We start from the raw sequence: 20,567 nt of genomic DNA, 5'->3' as shown, positions 1-20,567 counted from the left end.
GTAACCTCAGCCCCCCTCCAGTCTGCTGGTTCTAATCCTGGCCCCAGCAACTTTCACTCCTGACACTTTCACACGCTCATTTTAACCCCCATCCATCTCCCTCCTTCCCCTCCTTCTGGAGATCTTTGACCCTTGATTTCCCCTCCCATAGTCATCAAGCACCCTAGGTATCCCAAGTACCCCAAGCACACACACCATACTATCCAAGTTAGGAACTTGCCTGTGTGTATGTGTAGGTGGGTGGTATGTGTGTGAACTGATGAATATACATATATGTATATATGTCATCGTGTGTGTGATATGGATCACTAATTTGTATGTATGTGTATTGGGTGTGACAGTATTGACAATTGATTTTTGTCTAATTTTTGGTGTGTATAGTGTGTAGGTGCTTCAACTAGTGATACGTGTACATGTGAGTAGGCTGGTAATTTTGGATGTGTATACGCCTAGTTGGTAGTGTGTGTGCGCACCTGGTGGGGGTATATGCTCCTAGAGTGTGTGTCTAATTGATTTTTGTGTGTGTATGTGCAATTGCACACCATGCCCCCCTGTCTGACACTGCAATATTGAGAATCTGAGCATTGGTCTGACCCCACAGGGCAACAAGAGCATGCATTTGGCCTCAGCATTGTAACCAAATTTTGGTGGGCCAAGCTAATTATCTGGCTGGTCAGCCACTTTAAAGGACAAAGAACAGATTATTATGTCAGACCGAGTGGTTCAGCTATACTCCATATACAAACAGTATGTTAAAGCAACTATGTCTCTTGCCTCCCAAATTACCGGGAGGGAATGACTGAAGTAAGACTGTGAAACAGAGTTTTAGTTATTATAATATATACCTTTGTTATAAACTCACCAAAATAATCCCTATAATGGAAACTATGATACAGCATTTTCCATCTTTTTGTAACACAGTAAAATTTTTCTGCAGACAATCCATACTTGTACTAAAACAAATGAATCTAATAAAAATATAATTAACATTTTTGTATGGTGTGCTGTTCTCTAACACATATAAAGTAACTACAAAGCTGAGTGGTTCTTCTGTTTCCTTAGATGTGCTTCTGTCCAAATTGGGCCTGATGAGTCTGTCTGCATTCTCCCATACCAATTTCACCCAGAAAATCTCACCCACACATGGTTCTGGTTTAGGACAGAAATGTGTGAGTTAAAAATGATCTGGCACTAATATCTTTAACACATCATATGCCAGTTTACATGCAACATGTTCCTCAAAGAACAGCTACATTTGGAGATAATATGCCCAGTTTCTGTTGATGGATCTTAACTACCATTAGCAACAATGAACTGACATTGCACTTCCCCCTTTCAAAGTAATGCTTCTAGGGCAGTACTAAATCTAGACCTGGCAGTCTTGGATTCCTTTCACAGATCACTAAGGAGTTATTTAACCAAATACCTGCTTCATTCTCAGGAACACAGAAACCTTAATATTTCAGAAATTTCTATGACTGTATAGTAACTAAGCAGCAATAATATACCCTAATACTCAGAAATGGAATAGAAATTAAGTAATTTTTGCTCACAAAAACACTGAATGCACAGATATAGATGGCACTCTTGGCAAAATAAACTGTCACAGGATGGGAGTTTGAAACATACCTGCTCTTTTAAAATATGGCACAGGACAGCACTTTTTATGGTTTCCCTGTTTATAGGTATGTTTTTTATATTTGATAATATATAAAGAGCTACTGAAATTAGTAAACCTCTATATCAGGGGTTTTCAGCCTTTTTTGATCATTGTACCCCCACCAACCAGACATGGAGCACTATACCCCCAGCTGCCAAGCGGGGAAGGTGGGCGGGGGGTGGGGGGGAGGGCACAGCCAGACACTGAGCGGGAGGGAAGCAGGAGGTCTGGACATGGAGGGGCAGCAGCCACTGTGTGCAAGCTTCCCTCACACCCCCCCCCCCCTGCCCCAGTTTGTCTGGGTGTACAGCATCTGTTCAGCTGCGCGGGATGGTGTGTGGTGGTGCTCTGTGCCTGCTCACCCTGTGCAGACCCTCAATGGCCTTCTGAAGGCCCATGTAGCCCTGGTTGATAACCCTTGCTCTATATGATCATATAGACTAGCAAGCTAGGACAGGTCCAAAGGAGCTAATGTCAAAACAACAATGTCTATTACAATAATCTATAGAAGCTAAGATTGATTATTGCTGCTGCATACACATTAGGCAGAAACATACATAGATGTACTGAAAATTTTCTGGGAGACAATGATCTGCATCTTCCAAATGTAACATAGTACAATGTTCATCATAGGACGCAGATGTTTCTTATAGGCAATGGAAATATTTTAATTGAAAAATGGATTCAAAATTGCAGAAGCAACAGCTTGTGTCTTTGTAGCTACTGTAACTATCACATTCTTTTACCTAGTAGCGTAACTGTAGAGGGCACTTAGTGAGTGGTGCACTGACTTAGAGTGGGGTCTGGAAGGGCACCACCTTCCCCTGGACTCTTCTTTAAATCAGGAGCAGTCCTACACTGGCTCTGGCATTGTGCCTGGCTCCTGCAGTCAGACACCATGGGACTGCTTCTGCAGTGGGGGTCTTTGAATCTTTGGAGCACAGAAGAGCCTTCCCCATCCTCCTGACTTAACTGCCCCCCCCTCACTCTCCAGCAGCCCCCTCCCCACCCCTTGGAAGTTTTGCCAAGAGTGCCAAACTTCATGGTTATACCTCTACCACCTCCTCCCTCTCTTTTGATTTTATTCATAAAATATATCTTTACCTAGGCTTGCTAATTTATAGAATGAATAGTGGCAAACAATCAGATTTCAGCAGGGTTAGCCCATCTTTTTCCTCCTTGTGTACTCAAGGTACCTACCTGTATACATGCTATTATTTTTATGTTGCATCTTGAACTAAAATTATAATCTCCAAATGCCAAAGACCTTGTTTTATTATCTGATAGTAAAATACTACAGCACTTAGAATGGTGCTGCATGTAACATTAATATGAGCCAGCTAATCATATTTCCACCTGTTTCCTAAAATAAAAAAAAAAAAAAGCCTGCAAGAGTATGAAATATGCCACAACACAGGACAAAGGAGGGGTAACCAAAAATTCATGAGATGGGAGTTATCATTATGTTATCTTATACTTCCCCCATTTCTAAACTAGTCAAAGGCAGTGAATAAGGAGTTAAAATATGAGAGATCCTGAAATGTTTTCCCATTTGCTCCCTACAGGAAAACAATGGGCAATGTTGTTATTTATGCCTTTCACTTTCCATTTTAAAGAGTTGATGTCTATACTTCTTTCCTCAGAAACAGATGGTAGAAATGTGCAGGTGACTTAGTGCTGCTCATCACTGGGAATTTGTAGGGCTAAGACAGTGGGATAGGTGGTCTCAAGGATTTTCTGTCATCAGTGAAATGGGGAAATAATGTAGAAAATGAATGTTTGTTAGCCTTAAACATGGGAGATGACATTTGTTATCTATGCTAAATGGTTTAATTTGGCAAGAGTGTCAAGAAGTTTAGTCACTTACACAAAAATTAGTGGATCAATGGTAGAGTCAGAATGAAAAGAAAAGAAAAATGGCACCTGACCCCAAGCTCACTCTTGAGAATTAATTGTATCCAGTGACACTAATAAGTCTCTGGGTGGTCCTTTACATTCATTGAGAAATAGCAACAAGCTATCAGAACCATTCAGCATTACTCAGGAGAAAGCTCTGTTAAACAGCTCTGTCTCCATTATTTTGGAAAGTTTATTAATTCAATTTTGCAGTTTCCCAAAGTGGAAAATTCAACATTTTAATACATTGTCAGTTCACTTATTTATTTCACTGTTGTTCAAAGGTTTCTTTATGGATAATATGTGGTCACTTGCAACAGGGCAAAGTATGAAAACAAGAAAAAGTTCACAAGTAAGCAAAAAATTAAGCAAAAGAGCATGAGAGAAAGAGATCTCTTTGAGATTCCTATTTTACTACAGTGTGCTTGTTCAAGAAAAAATAACAGAAACCAGTAAAGTTCTTGGCCATGTTTCCTTCAAGCAGTTTTAATTACCCATAAATACCAAACAAATAAGCTGAAACCCAACAAGACAACAAAAATATCCTAGCCTAGTCAACAAATCAGTGTCTGTTCCTCCAGTTGCAGCAAAGCTGAGCAATTTTTCAATGTTCTGAGCCTACATACGCTCATTGTTTTAACTCAGTGAGCGAGTCCCTGGTTGAGACTTGGAAAACACCAGCTGGGACTTAACTCCAAAGAGCCATGTCACTGAACACCTGGCTTTATAAAGCCAACTGCCGGGCAATGCAAAGATAGGGTATGGCAGAAGTAGCCAACCTGTGGTACAGATAGCCTCTGTGTATAGTATGCAAGGAGAGGACAGGCAGTGCAGTGGCAGATAAGGCAGGGAGCAGAAAGCAGAGCAGCAGATTGCACAGGGGAAGGGGATCAAAGTGGCACTTAGGGAGGGTACAGGGATAATTTGTGGCATGCCTGACAAAAAGGTTGGGCCCCACTGGGATATCACAAGATTGTTTACATTATTGAGGTATTGTACCATATTCATATTTTTTAAACAAGAAATTATTAAAGCCCAGCTCTATCTCCAATTACCTTACATTCTTCAGTAATATAGTTAGAAGTTTTTAAAATCAAATTAAAGTTCTAGGTATTGAGAGGGGTGTGTGTGTGTGTGTGTGTGTGCATGTGTATGTATTTGACATTTCACAATTCTATAGCTCCCTATAACATTGCATACCTGATCTAGGAAGAACACATGCAAAGCTCCCTCCATGGCCAAATGCTAATACCGGCTCTGCTGAAATATCCTGCCCCCTAATTCTTCTCTCTTCCTCTACACAGTGGGTGTATATATTGGTATTAATTTTTATCTTCACCCATAAAAATGTGACCATAGCTATTGCCCCAGAGTTTTGAGAAACAGTTATTTATACTCCAGACACAGTTTACCCTCCCTTCAATTTTAGGATGTTGCAGATAAAACCCAAACCTGCCATTCTAGGGAACAACTTAGCAACTCAGAAGATGACAAAGAAGGGGAAGAAGGCTCAGGTGATTTTTATATATGCCGATGTTATTTTTCCTATAACTGTCTGCCCAGGGTTTTCAACTCCTTTCTGCTTGTCAGTTTTACTAATCTTGCTAAACTCATTGTATGCAATGCACCATCAACTAGTTAGACATTGCCACATATCACCACCTACTTGTATACATTGCCTTGGATATTCTGGATATTCACTGATAATATTACAGTGAAAAGGTTGTCTCTTCTTGAGTTCGAGAAAAAATCTCTATAAACCACTTGCAGTGAGAGTATTTCTCTATTCTAGCCATTGAGTAGATAAACTGTTTGCATACTTCACTGAACTTGTATCCAGTAGAGGGCACTAATGCACATACATAGCTGTATACATACACCACCAGTGTTAGCAAATGTTTAAGATGTCTGGTGGGGTGGTTAAACTCATTGGGCACATCCAGATGAGTGTGCATGAGCAGTCTGCAGCGCTGCACACTGCACATACCACATATGCAGAGGTGGAGGGTGGGCAGGGTTGACCAAAAAACCATCCATGATAGAAAAAAGGGGGGCAGTGCATGTGGTGGCAGTGTGCACCACCCAAAACTGGAGCCTGACCAGCCAGAGACATGATCTGGCTGCCGACCAGGTTCCTGATGCCAGATTGCTGCCACTGGAGCCCTGGGAGGACCCCAGGACCCTAGGTGCTTATCCCAGGCTCCCCTACCCACCCAGGGTAACTTGCCATGTATCAGTCTGTATGTGCATGGGCAGTCCCTGGGGATGAGTAGCAGCAGTACAGCTAAGTCCGCTGCTATTTATCCCCAGGGAAATTCATGGGAGTGCTCATCTGGATGTGCCCATTAGAGGCAGCAGTGGGTGCATCTATAAATGCACTGGATCCAGGAGCATTTTACTCTTCAGTAAGCCACCACTACCAGGGCCAGGATGATGTTCAGCACCCAGCAGGCCTCCTCTGTCACCTCCACTGCCCTAGCCATGAGCACAGCCTCAGTGTGCCACTCCTCCAGGGCTGGGAGCCTTGCCTTGAACTCCTGGGCTATCCATTCCTATGCCTCCTCATGCCAGTTCTATACATCCTCATGGAGACATCCTCTGCCTGCCAGGCGATGCCTTCTGCCCACCATGCCCACATGTCCTCCAGATGCTCCTCCATTGCCATCAACAGCCAGTCCAGGAGGTGGGTCTGGTCCAGGGTACTCCTCTGGCAGAGCTGGCATATTCACAGAACCCCAGCAGAGGGTGGCAGTGACTCTTAGACTCCATCCTGCCTGCCAACTACTGACTGTCCCCTGTGTGCAGCTGCAGGATCTGCAGAGACATAAGAAAGAATATGTTTGTGAGAGTTTTCAGCATTTCTGATATAAAATGCTCTGTCCCGGGGCGGGGGGGGGGGGGGGGGAGGGGACGGGGGACGTGTGCTGCTGACCCTCAGGTTGGGGGTCATGCATGCACTGGTGCCAGGGTAAGTTGTCCAGGCAGGCCCTGGCCCAAGCAGCCACCAGCAAAGCCTCCCACTTCTAGATGTCACTCCCAAGGATTGGGGATGGAGCAGCCATGGTGCAGTGAGTAGAGGTTCCAGCAACAGGGCTGCCACATGCTGCCACCACAGTCTGTAGCCTTCTCTGGGCCAGGAGGGCAGGTGGCCAGGGAGCAGTGAGTGTGGCTGGCTTTCAAGATGACCACCCACTGAAGACAGGTGAGGCCAGAGCCTCCAGCTCCCTGTGGTGCCAGCTGGGGGCCAGTGCATGGCCGGAGGTTGCAGGAGCAGACTGCTGCCATAATCTGCTTCTGAATCTCTGCATGTATAGACACTTGCCCAGGGCAAGTTTATAGTAATTTAATCAAGAGTAAACCCACCCTGTAGCATTTGCATGTATAGACATGCCCACTACCATAGGTATGTATTAAACAGTCCCCTTCTTTTAAAGAAAAAGTGTAAGTGCTGGAAATTAGAGGTCTAAGTAAAGGTGTACTGGTTTTGAGAGATGTTGAATAAACAACTGTTTACTCAAGTCAGTGGGAATGGCATACATAAAGCACCACTGGAAATCTGGGGTTTATTTATTATTAACCTAACATATGCTGTGATCCTTGTAAACAAATCAATTCACTGAAATGTATTCATTTTCCAAAATTTAAGATAGTTGTTATTTAAAAAAGAATAATTTGAGAACTATATTTCCTTCTTCTTCACTAAATGAATAATTTCTCTAAAAATAACTTCTGTCCAAAGATTCATAGATTTAGTCAGCACCATTTCAGTGGCAAATTTTCTTTGCATAGGAATGTCATGACTAAAATCTAGCCTTGCTTTGTAGAGCTGGAAACAGGAGCATTACTATTCTGATTAAAGAAAATTCATATTTTTCCCAGTAGTATTAGTAACACCTACTTCAGTTGCTGGACCCTAAGCAAATGGATATCAATATTTTATATGTAATATTTTATTTCTGAAATACTGTTTTTTTACTTTTGTGTTCCTCAGAGACCTGCCCAATCAGAATTATAGGGGAACCTAGATTTAGATTTTTACACTAATTAACACAGTTATGACTCAGTTTACTTCAGCAAAGTCACTCCCATTTTTTCCTGAAGTAAATGAGAAAATCAGATCCAGGATAAATTTACTTTTTCTGCAGAAAGAAAATAACAAAAGGAAAGAAAATTTACAACGTCACTAAAATGTATTGTTTTTAAATGTTTTAATATATGCAAAAAATACCACGTAATATAGGCTTATCAACAATAGTTCATAGTGAGCATGTCTACACAAGTCACTTACTGCGCAGTAGCCTAATAATGCTGTGCAGTGGTGTGCAGTCAAAAACCATGATAATACACTACTGCACAGTGTTATCAGGCTACTTCAGGAGGAAGCATCCCAAAAAATATGTGCTGTTGCTACTGTGCAGTAACTGTAGCTACTGCACATTTAGTTAGTACTTCATTAGGCAAATACTAAACTAAACATCAATGAACATGTAGACTCACGAGGTGCTCTGCATAATTGTCTTGTGGTGGCTTTGCTACTAAAACTAATGGCATTATTCCAAATTTATGCTGAGAAAACCTCTGTATGGTCCTGTTATGATCTGATGACCATGCAAAAAGGCATATGTTTTGTACCAAATACTGGAAACTGGAGCACCATCAGAATTATAAATAAATTAAGGATGCAAACTGATATTTCAGAAAGATACAATGAGAAGGTCATCAACTGAGATGGATACATTTAAGGATACCACTTTTGCTTACACTGCAGTTTTTAATTGTAGGATGTGCTCCCAGAATACTGTAGTGACACTGATGCTTACATCTTAAAAAATTAAAGTAATGATTAAATACAAGCAAGAGCATCTAACAAGAATGTAGGAAGTGTGGTATATTACATCTGAACATTTTTCATCACATGATAGAATAACAAATGGTAGCCAAAACCAGGGAACCTAATTTTCAACAGTTAAGATCCCACATCTTGCACCATCTTCAGTTGGAGTTCTAGGTGCCTGTTGTTTCTGAAAATCAGAAACAAAGGGCCCAATTCTGCTGTAAGTTACATAGCAGAACTCCAATTTATGGCAGGTTTAAAAATGTAAATCTCAAGTGAAAGGCTAGCATCTGGAAAAATCTTTGACAACAGCAGCCAATTAAAAAGAATCAAAATTATTTTTAAATAAGAAGGTGAAATGAAAAAAAGGTGGATAAAGAAAAATGGAATGAGGAGGCATACTTGAAATTGATTGTAACAGATGGCAAGCAGCCATTCATTGGATTTTTTTCACTTCTTGGAAGACTAATAATAAATGCAAGCCAATTCCTATAATATTTTTAAGCTTAGCCGGAAAGACATTTTTTCCATGCCTTGAAACTTTTTCCTCCTTCATTCCCAAATGCCTGCCATCTGGGAATTTGTGGTTGTGAACCATTAAAACTTAATGTTGAAAAGTGTGGTATATTTCAGTTAAAATTAGCATTTTCTGTAAAGTGCCTGAATTCCCCTTCTATCTTCCTATAATTGATGACAAGAATTAAATGAGATTACTTCATTGCTTGAAATATTTTTAGGTGTTGGGTGACCTTCTACTTGATAACCTTTTCATAAGTTACTGACAGTATATGGAAAGCAAGAAGATAATTTAAATACTACTTAGGATTCTCTGGGCATGCTACTATTACTTCATAGTTTCATAGTTTCATAGTTGGTGGGGTCAGAAGGGACCTGAGCAGATCAGCAAGTTCGACCCCCTGCCATGGCAGGAAAAAATACTGGGGTCAAACAACCCCAGCAAGGTGTTCATCTAGCATCCTCTTAAAGACCCCCCAGGGTAGGAGCCAGCACCTCTTCTCTTGGAAGTTGGTTCCAGATCCTAGCCACCTTGACAGTGAAGTAGCGCCTCCTGATGTCTAGTCTGAATCTACCCTCTGCCAGCTTGTGACCGTTGTTTCTTGTCACTCCTGGGAGTACTCAGGGGAACAGGAACTCCCCCAATGCCTGCTGGTCCCCTCTGACTAGTTTGTAAATGGCCACTAGATCCCCCCTCAGCCTTCTCTTGTGGAGGCTGAACAGGTTCAGGTCCCGTAGCCTCTCCTCGTAGGGCCTGCTCTGCTGCCTCCTCTGGACCCTCTCCATGTTGTCCACATCCCTCCTGAAGTGCAGCGCCCAGAACTGGATGCAGTACTCCAACTGCGGCCTGACCAGTGCTGCATAGAGGGGGAGGATGATCACCTCCTTGGACCTGCTTGAGATGCATTTGTGGATGCATAACAAGGTGCGGTTGGCCTTCCTGACCACGTTCCCACACTGTCAGCCCATGTTCATTTTGGCATCAATAATGACTCCAAGATCCTTTTCTGCCTCTGCACTGATGAGAAGGGAGTTCCCCAGCCTGTAGGTATGCTGCTGGTTCTTCATCCCCAGGTGCAGTACCTTGCACTTGTCAGTGTTGAAACCTATCCTGTTCTCATCCACTCACCCCTGTAACCTGTCTAGGTCCAATTGCAGCCTATTCCTCCCTTCTAGCATGCCCACATCCCCCCACATCTTAGTGTCATCTGTGAATTTGAACCTGGTGCTTTTTTACCCCTTCGTCCAAGTCATTGATAAAGATGTTGAACAGTGCAGGCCTGAGGACTGAGCCCTGGGGGACCCCACTACCCACATCCCTCCAGGTCGAAAATGACCAACACCACTCTCTGGGTGTGGCCCTCCAGCCAGTTACGACCTATTTGACTGTGTAGGTGTCGACGTCACAGTCCCCTAGTTTTTTAATGAGAATGGGGTGAGAGACAGTGTCGAAGGCCTTCCTAAAGTCCAGAAAGACTACGTCCACTGCTACCTATGCATCTAAGGATTTTGTGACCTGGTCATAGAAGGCCACCAGGTTGGTCTGACAGGACCTGCCTCGAACCCATGTTGGTTGCCCCTAAGCATAATCTCCCCTGCTGGCCCTTCATGGACATACACCATGATAATTCTCTCAAAAAGCTTACCCAGGATCGAGGTAAGACTAACTAGCCTATAGTTTCCTGGGTCCTCCTTCCTCCCTTTTTTGACACTTGTGACACTGCTACTTGTTCCTGAGCACCCACCTGCATGCAAGCTTTGGCAGGTGGCAAATTGCCTCGGGTGGGATAAGGAGGCTGGCCCCAGCAGCATTACCTGGGGTCCTGGGGTCCTCCTGGGGCTGCAGCAGCAGCAGTCTGGGTGTGCAGATCCCTTTTTGGGGCATTTTTGTTAGATACCAGGTTTCCTGCTATCTAATTTTGCCACTGTGCTACAAATATGAGGCACAGTGAACAGATTCATGTGATCCACATGCATTTTGTAGTGCCTCAAAAGGTTTTGAGGTGCCACAAACCACATATTCTTGCTCATGTGGATGCAGCCTCTGGGCATGTCCACACACAGAGGCACATACACCTGCAGTGGCACAAATAACAGCAGCACAAATTTCTGCCAGAGACTTCTGCCTCAGAGCATGTGCCTGAATGTGCGCTTTGGTGGTGGGCAATTTGTGCCACTTCCGGCAAACTGACCCTGCTCAGCTTCAGCCAGGGGGACCTGGAGACTGAGGCCAGCATAGGTGCTGTCCCCAGCAGTATCAGAAGGTGCCCTGACAAGCATCTCAGGGCTATTTGCCTTCAGGAGCTTCTCAGGCCCAAGAAGTTGGTGTCTGGGGACACTAGTCCCTTGTGCCAGCTGGACTGCTATAGCAACCCTGACCTAGAATGGACCCTGTACGCTGTAGTCTGGCATCAGACACTGCTGCCTGGCTATGAGCTGCTGCCACCTGCAACAGCATCTGGCCTGCCTGGACTGTGCTACGGGCACTCCATCAGAGCCACCTGTAACTCTGGGCCATCTGCTAGTGGCCCATAGCTGTACAGCAGCATTGCTGTGTCTAGGCATCCTGGTCTGGTGAGCACCACAGCACATGCCCCCATCAGCACCACAGCATGTGTCCTGTGTAATGTGTCTGAGTCCTGAGGAGCAGTCTTTGATTCCCAGTGGATGGAGTAGGCTTGTCATATAGGCATGGCACTTCTAGCAACAACAGCAGTAGAGCCAGCCAGCCAGGAACCGTGTCACAGGCGAGAACCACACCTCCCAGCAGTGGCACACAGAAGCCAGACTGCACAACGCCATCAACATCTACCTGCAAGCCCACCCCACCTCCTCAAGTAGGGCACTGGCCTTCTCACCACCGACACCAGGCCACCCACCCAGGGGCCTCCATCCCCATCCACTGCCAGGACCATAACAATACAGGCAGTGTGGCTGTATTGAAAAAAAAAAAAGCAATTTTATTCCCCCCCCTCCCTAAAATTTCCCCAATGTCAGCAAAGCATCATGCCTACAGTACCCCAGGCCAAAACTCCACCAACCCACCACTGTTCACCCAGGACCCCCCTTGCACAAATCCATCCTGACCCAGAAAGCAACAAAAACTATTTACATGTATCCCAGAGGAAAAAGAGAGGGTCCTATGGAGCTGGCTCTGGCCATGATGGTGGGGGAAGGTGGTGCTGTTCCTGGGACCTAGGCCCATGAGGCCCCAGCTTTGCACTTGCTGAATCTCCATAGATTCTATGATTCTATGAATCTATGAGTGGGGGAAACAGTGAGGGAGGAGGTATAGGAAGGAGAGACTCAGGGGTTGTTGGCCCATGGCCCAGACCTGGGCCTCAGGTAGTAACCTCAGTCTCAGGTGCAGGGCCAGGCAGATAGCCCCTAAACCAGAACAATGTGGTCCTGGCACCCTGACAAGAATCATGGCCATCCTGGGATCTGCTCATCCCCTCCCACTGTGTGTCTGGGTGGCCTGCTACCCAAAGAGGTCCCCCTACCACCTGTGGCCTCCATAGGACCCTGCCTGGAGGGATCTTCCTTGGGACAAGTGTCACAGCTATCCTAGCCTGCGGCACCCTGCATCTCCCCCTAGTACAATAGATGCGGCATTCCACAAGCCCTGGGCCATCTTCCTTGAGAAGCCAGGGCCCTAGCCATGTTGCCATGGCTCCTGCACATGGCTGGTCAGACCCAGGCCTGGGGCCTGAGTCTGGGCCATGGGGCTGCCAAGCCCTGGAGCTAGCAGCCCCAGCAAGTGCAGAGCTGGGGCCTCATGGGCCTAGGTCCCAGGAACAGCTCCACCTTCCCCCACCATCATGGCCAGAGCCAGCTCCATCCAGCTGGGAGTGCTGGCAAGGGGGGAGGTTGCCCTGGTCCTGCTAAGAAGTGGGCCCCAGCATGGCAGAGGAGTGGGGGATCAGGAGAGGAGGAGGGAGGTGGTGAAAATGGCCTTGGGGTGCAAGTGAGGCCTGAGGAGGAGCAGGCCAGGGTAGAAGGGAGGGGCAGGAGGCTGGCAGGTAGAGGCTTTCAGTTCCCCATGTTCTGTATGGGACCTACCAGGCCTCAATAATATGTGGCCAACTCACTTGGGAGTTCATGGATCCTGAGCCCTGGGTTGTGGGTGGGAGCACTGGAGCTGGACCAGGCCTCCGATAGGGCTGAGGACTGGTGCTTAGACCAGCGGGGTTTGCCCACTGCTGATCTGGCCATACCTCAGGCTGCTTCTCAGGCTATTCCCAGCTCCTGCTGTTGTACCTCAGGAGATGGGGAACCTCTTGCTCTGGGTTCCCCTTGGGCATAGCTATGGCATTCAGTCTGACCTGTGGCATCTGAACCTCACTTGTATTACACCTGGCATGGCTGGACAGCAGTGGGGCAGCAGGCCCGTTTCCAGGGACTCGAGTCAGGTCTCCAGGCTGGCTGGCCTTACCTGTACTCCTTCCCTAGTGACGAAGGGTTAGTGTGGGGGGTCTCAGTTTCTGTAGGCCTCAGGATATGGGCCAGCTCTTTGTAGTGGGTCATGGTGGCTTGCCCTGACTCTAAGCATTGGTTGGCATCATGGATGGCATAAACTGCCTCTATAATGCCTTTGCCTTTGCCCAGCACTGCTGCCAGGTGTTACAGTACTCCTGCTCCACCATCTGGGCAGCTATCACCCGGAACATCCAGAAGGCAGCCCCCCACCCTGGACAAACACACACTGTAGTGCCCTTGTGCTCCAGATAGCCCCAGTCACTGTCTACACGTGTGTTGCAGTGGCATAAATTACTCTGCTGTAGGATAGTACTTGTTCTGGACAGTACTATCCTACAGTAGAGTTAATTAATATACTGTGCCCTAACACCAGAGCATGTGTAGACAGTGACACTTTACTGTGGAGCTAATTAATCTACTATGCAGTAAAACACTCATATAGATATACCCTATGAGATTTATTTAAAACTATTTTTTGATGGATTGCCATAAAGAATGAAGCGAGTGACAGAATATCCCACCTTTACAGCTATGTCTTCACTGAAGTTAGTGTGATTATTGAAGTGTTGCATAGAGAAATCCAGACTAGCCTTAAACTAGCTAGCATGGGCACTGATAGCATTCTAGCCATAGGAGCAGGGAGCTCAGTGTGAACTAACTAACTAAGTGGTTCCCCAGCTCCTCAGGAAGATTTTGTAAATTGTGCTGCAATCCATATTGCTCAAACTAGCTGTAAATTACAGATCTAGCCTGAAGGAAAATATTTGTAAAGGATTATGATTTGGAAGTTTAAGTCTACTGTCTTACTGAGCGGGTATGCAATCTCAAGGTCATAAAACATAAAAACATAAGAATCCCCATTTACATAGGTACATGTTGCTCAATTTCCTGTATCTTATGGTGTCATAGACTGGATGCTGGAAGGGAGAGTAAACTTGGTATGAGCAGGGTTTTTTCTGTTCCTCTCTCGCTGGCAGCATTTAAGGTCTCAGAAGTTCTAATTCAAGGGCTGTATCCCTGATTCCTGTGATCACTAGCTACTGATGCCTCTTTCCTTCAAGCATTTGTCCAATCTCTTTTTGAAACTGGCTAAACTATCAGTGTGTACAACATCTGGTGGCAATGAGTTCCACACTGCATGAATGACATGCTGTATAATTACACGCTGCATGAAAAAGCACTTCCTTTTGTTACTTTTAAATTTACTACCTACTCGTTTTATTTCATGACCCCTAGTTCTTGTATTGTGAGAGAGAGTAAATAACAAATCCCTATTTACTTCTCTTCACCATTTACTATTTTGTAAACCCTTATTACGTCTCCCTTCAAGTGTCTCTTCTAAACTGAATAAACCTAGCCTTTTTAGTCTCTCCTCATACAGAAGCCCCTCCGCACCCTTAATCATCCTTCTTGCCCTTCTCTGCACTTTCTCTACTTCTTCTGTATCCTTTTTGAGGTGTGGGGAGCAGAAATGGGCACAATATTCAAGGTGTGGATACACCATGGATTTATAAAGAGGCATAATGATACTTTCAGGTCTCCTCCCTCCCTGATACTTAGCACAAAATATACATCCTTGTTAGCTTATTTGGCAGAATTATCAAAGATTGAATCAGCAGAGAGAATAAACTCACCTTTAAGGTCACACTTCAGGAACACCACTGAAGCAAAATATCTGGACAATTTCTTTGTCTCCTCCTCCTCTTTCTTCTCTCCCCTATGGATTTACCTGTAAAATCACTTTATCCCTACAGTAAACTTTCTTTCTTCCTTCAGTTTTGTCACCTTCCAAGTTAGGCAGCACTTTTTTTTTCTTCTCTCACTGAATCCCACATATGCTGTCAAACTATCTGTTCATTGCCTTTCGTTCTTTCCTAAAAAATCCTGTTTTTCCTCTTTTTTTTTTTTTGCCAATACTATTGTTGACTCTTTCAAACAGATTGACTACATATGCTATGACCTCTCCATGCCTCTGTCATCCTCTCATACTTTCCATTAATGACATGGAAGTTTCTGCTCTGCTTTCTTTCTTTTACTTTCCCACCAAATTCAGCATCTTATTTCTGCCTCATGAATGCTAATTGCCCTCAACTCCCTCCCCTTCCTCCTCAGATTTTCAGTCTAATCACATTCCTTTCCCTTATTTTATTGTCTCACCCATCCTTTTTAATGACCTATGAGCACAGGTTCTCCTCTTAATATAATGCCCTTTCCCAAATCACTGGTGGTTAGTTTCCCCAAGTGGTTTTGAAAAGCCTCACAAGTGCTTAACCTACATTCTTAGCGCCCCCCTCCCCCCAATCCTTTGAAAAATCAGACCAGAAAGTACCTCAGTCACTTTTGTAAAAGGATATAAATCTTAAAGCACTTCCATATTTCTAGTGTATTTCATAGACTTTTTCTTTCTAGCATTTGTGATGGAAGGTTCTTGACCTTGTGAGGGAGTAGCTTTGGCAGAAAGAATTGAAAATGAAGAATGAATTGGCTCTTCAAGAGTCCTAAAATATAAAAATCCTGATGATGTAGGCAATTAGTTCATTTAGTTCACCCTATTCCAGTTGATTTAGACACATGGCAGATGCTGGATTATGTAGGCAGAGTTTATGGAGGCAGTAGGCTGAACAAAATGCAGTTATCACTACATAATAATACCCTAAAGCATTGTGTAATTTAAGCTACAATCAAGCATACAGGAAACTCAATAACTGGAAGAAATATTTAGCTGTAGCATTCTTTTTTTTTGCCAGTAGTGATCTCATTGACTAGTGTAGTTTAACTGTGCATTGTGAAATTAGTTTTGGTTTTTTTTAAAAAAATACATGGACCATCTTTAAATAAACAGTAAATCGAATGTAATGATAAAAGTTCAAAAAAGCGTGGAAAATTAGGAGCCTTCTTGCAGTGACTAAGGACAAGGCCATTCACTAAGGGTCTTCTGGCCTACTGGGTTACTTCAGTTTTACATAGTGTATTTTCAGCCATGGAAGAATAGAAAACATTAATGAATCAGAGACCAAGACTGCTAGAGGCAACATACAAGTTTGCATTAGCTCTGGCACCATGACTCTTTCAATAGGGTAACACAGCTGTACAATTTCCTTTAGCTCCCTCTTTCAGGCTGTGGAGATGTATGAGTGAAATTCTATTTCCTGTTGCATACCAACAAGCCAGTTTTCTACCATGTAAGTGATGCTTCTAGCATTTGGGCACAGGTCGCACTGTTACCCCTGCACTGTGCACACGTAAGCATGTGCATATAGACTGAGTCCAGGAAATAGGAGAAGTGTAAGCATGCTCAAATGGGCCATATATTATTTCAAAGGGACTTCACCCATGGTCAATCGGGGTTCTAGGCTCCTCCACACACCAAGAGACTTCCCACCACAGTGCTCCAACAAACACACAGCAAGTTAAACATTTTGCAGCCCCTTTTTTGGTGCTCCTTTTGAGCTTGGTCCTCTAGGCAGCAGAGAGATGGAGCTATATGGACCTGGAGGAAGAGAACAAGGTAGAGGTTGTATAGCTCAGAAGAATGGCTGAAGCCCTTAATTGGGGGGCAGGGGGGAACAACAACCTCTGTATTTGATCCTTAACTTTTGTTTCCAATGGACCAGAATCTTCCCCACTCTACTGTTCTCCAACCATGTTATCCAATGACTATTAAGAGACAATAGCTCACATTAAAAAAAGGACACTGGAGAAGGGCCTGAATAATGCCCGAGGTGTGTGGGTAAAACAGAGCTGCAGAGTCATGGAGATGCAGATTTATAGTCTCCCTGGGGAAGGAAGGGCCTAGGACCTTGGCTTCTGGCTTCCTGGGCAAGTATCCTAACTCAGTTAGTGCAGCTAAAGCGTAAGAGGTTTCTCCTCCCAGACTTAAGCTCAGATATGCTTCTACATAGCCTCATACCTGCCTGCTCAGTGCAAAGCTGATTGAGCATGCTCAGTCTATGAGCATACTTGTGCATGTCTACAGTGTAGGGGTAACAGAATTACCACCTATGCACCAGTACCAAAATACCACTTTTGCAGTTAGAAAGCTGCCATTTAACTACACAAAGGGTAATAGAATTCATCCCTAAGTGTCAAAAAGCAGCACTTGCAAATAGGAGCAGAAAAAAGCATTGACCTAATTTCCACCCCCACACACCTGTTCCCATAGAAATTCTATTTGGATGTGAGGACTTCTTGAAATGATGTTGTTGCCAGCATCCTGCCTTTCCTTTCCCACAACAAATTATACACTATTTCAATTTTCACTTTATTATCTTTGCCAAAGTATACCAAGAGTTAGGTTTATAGTGTTTCAATAACATCCCTTTGGGATAATCCCATATAAAAAAAATGTTGTGGACTTTTTTTTCCAAGATTTTGATTCAGCCTGTTATGAAGATGAAACCTATTGTTGGAATCTGGATACAGATCAGGGTGTATATTTTGAAGACTTTCAAAATTCAAATTCTATTGGCAGAGAACTGACAACAAAGGAAGTTGGTTTTGAATGAACTTCAGATGAGGGAATAATACCATAAACAGAGGAAGCATTTAAACTGGATGATCAGCAGAAGGTTAATAGCACCCAGGCCTAGTTTAGCGGACAGATGAAAATTAACATGAGTACACATATAAAGATGAGTTGAATGAGGCCTACATAGAAGATAAACTTACTTTATCTTCAGTGCAGTTTAATCTGTGTTTGTTTTAAATAGAAACCTGAAGAGCAATGTGTGACCAAAACTTGGCCAGTAGGGAAACCAAAATGCCCACAGGTAAATTTCCTTTAAAAGAATTAAAGAGCCCTTTGAGCATGTCTACAGTTCTTCTAGATCACCTCTCCAGTGCTCTAGGGATGCCACCACGAAGTATGGTATGCTCAGTACATGCATTCTAAACTCCAAAATGGACATAACATAGTCCACTCTGAGTAGCAAGGACGTATACCAATGACCTCTCTGTCTTAGGTGTTCCCAGTGGCACTTTTTGACAATTTACTTCAAAGAGACTGTAAACCAAAATTAATTGGGAATCTGAGGATTCCTTTTAAATAATATACCATATCTGGCTTGTAACCACCTCTGCCATAGAGAGCATATGGAAAAAGTCATAAGGTAGGAGACATGTCAGGGTTATCTGGTATTAGATGCTGGAAGCCAGAAGATTTTCTTTTTCTCTAGTGTAAATTCAAGCCCAGAGGATGCTTTACATTGTGCAAGAGCTTATTAGGCCACTGAGCAGTCCCAGGACCAATGGGAAAGATAGCCATTTACCTTCTCCTCTCATCTGTGCCAACCATGAAGTCAGGAGCTATTCCTGTGTGTAAAGATACTGTAAAGACCAGAGGGAATCAGGACATTCCATTCCATATTCTGCTACTTTTACCCATTTCAGTTTTGGGACAAATAATTTCCATTCTTTGTCTCCTTCACCAAAATCTTTCTCTCTAAAATTAGCATTAATTCTAATGACTGTTTTCTTTATACACAGAATCTCTAAACACAGACTTAAAACATGATTTGATCTGTTTCTTCTTGTTTTCTGAAATTTTTGATTAACAAGCTTTTTTTTTTCTCCTATTTTTCATGTGTGAATTTCAAAAGGAAAATAACATTTGCCTGCAACTTTTTCCAGCTCATTTCCCAAATATTCTTGGTCAATTTTTCGAAGATGCCTTAACCTGACACCTGTGCACATACACAATGCACTTCCATGTTATATTTCAGCCCCAATCACCTCAGTTCTTATTTGTACAATAATCATATAAGCTCTTCTCACATATTACTAAATGTTCCATGATTGGAAGCATATTTGCCCATCAATCTTGCTATTAAATTGCATTTTAAAACATTGCTGGGGTTTTCAAGTACACTGCTTAGTGTACTTTGTTGTTAATTATCATGGGGTGCATCTACATGAGATGTTTACTGTGCAGTTGACTAATTAACTGTGCAGTAAACATCTCAGCATCTATACATGCACCCCTATTAGGGTGCACGGAACTAATAAACTCTGCAGTAAGGTAGGATTTGTAAATACAAGTCCTACCTTGCTGTGGAGTTTTTTCATGCACAGCAGTGCATGTGTAGATGCTGACTTGGCTGGCTGGGGCACAGGGGTGCTTCAGTGTGGAGACTGCCTGCCAGCTAGCGCCATGCTGAAGCACCTTCATGCCCCATCCAGCCCCTCTACAGCACATTGAGCCCAATCAGAGCACCCTTGAGCGGACCCCCCGGAATGCCTGCCAACCAGGGCTGCTGCAACCCAGGTCCATGTGCCACAATATGGAAGCACGTGTAAACTGCACACCCAGGACCTTCCCAAGATCAATAAACTGTGGAGTAATGAGCTCCACACTTTATCGCAGCAAAGTAATGGCTCATGTATATGTTCCCTTAGAGATATTTGCCAGGTAAGAACTCCTTTAACAAATCCTGCTCAGGCTTGATCAGAATATGTGAAGTACAAGCCAGGGCAGAATTTGTCAAAATCTTGTCTCTATTTTTTTAATTTTCCTTTAAAAAAGAAATCCATTATGGAACTAATTAGTGAACTGTCTAGATTATAACACCCACAAAAACACTATAAAATTATTTAAAGAATCAGAAAAAAGGTTTTACATTTGAATTCAAATAATTTTAAACTATCAGGAATATAACCTCTTATTTCAATTTTGGTGCTAAAATTACTTGTCTTCTTCCATTACTTCCTTTCAACCACAAATCCAAAACCATAACCAAAGCAAAGGTAGTTTTGCACTTGTAAAACCAGAACATAATGCCTTAAGTTTTGCAAAAGCAAAATCATCCCAGAAAGCTCCATCCCTACTAATTTTAAAAATCATCATCATCATCATTTATAAGGTTGCAATATAAATGTTCAATGTAAAGGTGGAACCTATAAAGGAATATTCTATACAAAATGAATGGGGCTTGGTTTTGTCAGGTGTCATCAAGCCATATTGTAAATAATCTTGGGAGAAAGGAGAGACATAACAGAGGTATGGTATTCTCATGCCATATTTCAATCTTCTGCCAAATCAAACCTGAACTGTTATGACAAATAGAGACAAGAGATGAAAGCACAAGCTCCTAGCAAAGACATATCTTTGAGAGGTTGTGCATAAATTTGACAAGCATCAGAATACATTGTTTGGTAATACTCTTTCAGCATTTGAGTAGCCTACCA

General features: G+C 43.4%; 1 long non-coding RNA gene across 1 annotated transcript; it reads right to left on the bottom strand.

Annotated features, from left to right (window-relative positions):
- Window positions 1–3,727: 3,727 nt before the first annotated feature.
- LOC132247756 (uncharacterized) lies at window positions 3,728–15,773 on the bottom strand. Its single transcript, XR_009459151.1, has 2 exons — window positions 15,020–15,773; window positions 3,728–6,370 (listed from the first exon to the last, which is right to left on the bottom strand). It is a non-coding gene; the product is annotated as an uncharacterized LOC132247756 (long non-coding RNA).
- Between the last annotated feature and the right edge of the window lie 4,794 nt (window positions 15,774–20,567).

This window comes from Alligator mississippiensis, chromosome 1 (assembly GCF_030867095.1).
Source record: "Alligator mississippiensis isolate rAllMis1 chromosome 1, rAllMis1, whole genome shotgun sequence".
Lineage (NCBI taxonomy): Eukaryota > Metazoa > Chordata > Crocodylia > Alligatoridae > Alligator > Alligator mississippiensis.
Note: the sequence above shows the minus strand (reverse complement) of the source record. Positions and strands in the feature narration are given on the sequence as shown.